The 2,149-nt window shown below is 37.3% G+C and overlaps 1 protein-coding gene across 2 annotated transcripts in view; it reads left to right on the top strand.

Annotated features, from left to right (window-relative positions):
* LOC101849487 overlaps positions 1–2,149 on the top strand; it is a 48,752-nt gene that overhangs the window by 21,960 nt on the left and 24,643 nt on the right. Inside the window, exon 2 of one of the 2 annotated variants that reach the window (XM_013087193.2) lies at positions 1,513–1,591. The exons of the other annotated variant lie outside the window; for it this stretch is intronic. The gene's annotated coding sequence lies outside the window, so the exon portion shown is untranslated. The remainder of the gene's footprint in view (positions 1–1,512; positions 1,592–2,149) is intronic. 2 annotated transcript variants of the gene reach the window in all.

The following is a 2,149-nucleotide window of genomic DNA, read 5'->3' as shown; positions in this document are numbered from 1 at the left end:
ACACACACACACACACACACACACACACACACAGCTATGTATAACAGTCTTCCACTTAAGCTCGCTTTCATGCGGGGACCAAAAAAAATATGTGAGGCAGCGTGGTGGAATCAGGCTCTCGTCAATTTTTGAGCATGTAGAGTTATTGGTATCATCTTAAAGCTTGTTCACTTGTCTTTATTTGTTAAAAAAAAAATCCATTTATCTTGAATACAAGTCGAGATATTTGTGAATGAAGGAGGAGGGGGTCACCTGTTTTCAGAGGTAAAATTAGTGAGAAAATCGCCGCCAAAGATTAGTTATTTCCTTAGCTTAACAGTCCGTCGTAACTGAAAATTTACATTTTTTGTGCCTTTAATCAACGTTTTAAAGAAAAATCCAAATGAAATGAGTTCTTTAATGGGCATGACAGGTGTTGAGCCAAAAAACAAAATTTTGATAAAAATTCACAAACCTGCGGAAAAATGCAAGTTTCTTCACTTTGATTATTTTGACGAGAGCCTGATTCCACCGCGCTGCCTCACAAATGGCATGAGATGGAGACTGGAAGCCTAGCCTCTAGCACTTAGCCCAAAATTGTCTGAGACTACATTCACTCTCATAAATGTCTATGATATGTCTTACTTTCCCATACTTTTATTTAGATACAGTTAATTTTCCGATTGCAATAGCTGCATTTGTTATCCCCCATTCACGGTGACCTACATCGATTCCCTTCACTGCCCCAAGTATAACTATTTTCTCATTAATTACAATTGATGTACCTATGTGAACCTGTAAATCTTTTTCAATTTCTCTCCAAAGTGGCTGGACATTAACTTACAATTATTTAAAAAATGCTCTACAAAATCAGGCTAATTGCAATATTCGCAATTTTGAGATTCCTTTGATTTCATTTTGAAGAGTAGTATGTTAGTGGGATAGATATTGTGTTGTACTTTTCAATTTAACTTTCTCAAACGTGTTTCCTTAGCGTGATGGATTATTTGCCAGTGTTTTTCATTAATATCAACACCATATTTTCTTTTCCAAATACCTATGCACAGTGGTGGCTCAATTTTTCTTAATGCTGAAACAAAACGTTTTCTCCCTATAGTACCTACAATTGCGTCTCTGAAACAAAAGTTGTCATCCTTGTCATCATTAAAACACATCGCATTTGATATAATATTGTAGTCTAAAACACAACGTGGATTGCATCCATATTTTTCTCTAAACTCTTCTAAAGACTGTAACCGTCCATCCTGGGTTATATCCTTTATTGCTAAAATGCCCCTTTGTATACAAGATGGTAAAAAGAGGGTTTGATTTTTATAGATTATATATTCGTTATTAAAAATAGAGTCGTTTAACGAGAGGACATAGTGTCTTTATTAGAGTATTCTAACCATAATTTAATTATCACACTTCTCCCAAACTTACTAGATCAAGATATAGCGTCGAGCCCTTTAAAATTATTTGCTTTTACCTTGCTTCTAAAAACCTGCAACCCACCAACATCTTTGAGTACAGCGGCTGCCAGACTTTTCCATCGTTGCGCTTTTGGAGCAAGAAGTGCCTCCGCCCAGCTCAAGAAAATGGAATCTTGAAAGTTAGTCATGTTAATCATTTTTTCTGTTTGTTGTATTGTTTGTTTGCGTGTGGTATTGTATGTCTGTTTGCTGTATTGTTTGTCTGTTTGTTGTATTGTTTGTCTGTTTGTTGTATTGTTTGTCTGTTTGTTGTATTGTTTGTCTGTTTGTTGTATTGTTTGTTTGTTTGTTGCATTGTTTCTCTTTTTGTCTGTTTTTGTGTGTGCATTGAGTGTGTGATGTGCCATATTCTAGTGATTGGTAAAGTATGTGGTATCATGAAGAGGCTGGATAGCGCTTTTTTACTATATTATATGTCCGTCTGTGAGTGTGTGTGTGTGTGTGTGTGTGTGTGTGTCTGTCTGTCTGTCTGTCTGTCTGTGTGTCTGTCACTTTGTCTGTATGTGTGTGTTTGTGTGCGTGCGTGTGTCTGTCTGTCAGTCTGTCTGTCTGAGTGTCTGTCACTTTGTCTGTGTGTCTGGCCAGTCCATGACATTCATGTTATGACCTTCCAGAAACTGTGGGGTTTTTTTTTACATGGGCAGTCCTGGGTGTTGGGTACGGGTGGGCGTGGGGGG

Source organism: Aplysia californica, unplaced genomic scaffold (assembly GCF_000002075.1).
Source record: "Aplysia californica isolate F4 #8 unplaced genomic scaffold, AplCal3.0 scaffold00556, whole genome shotgun sequence".
NCBI classification, from domain to species: domain Eukaryota; kingdom Metazoa; phylum Mollusca; class Gastropoda; order Aplysiida; family Aplysiidae; genus Aplysia; species Aplysia californica.
The sequence above is the reverse complement of the archived record's forward strand: the minus strand, read 5'-3'. Positions and strand labels throughout refer to the sequence as shown.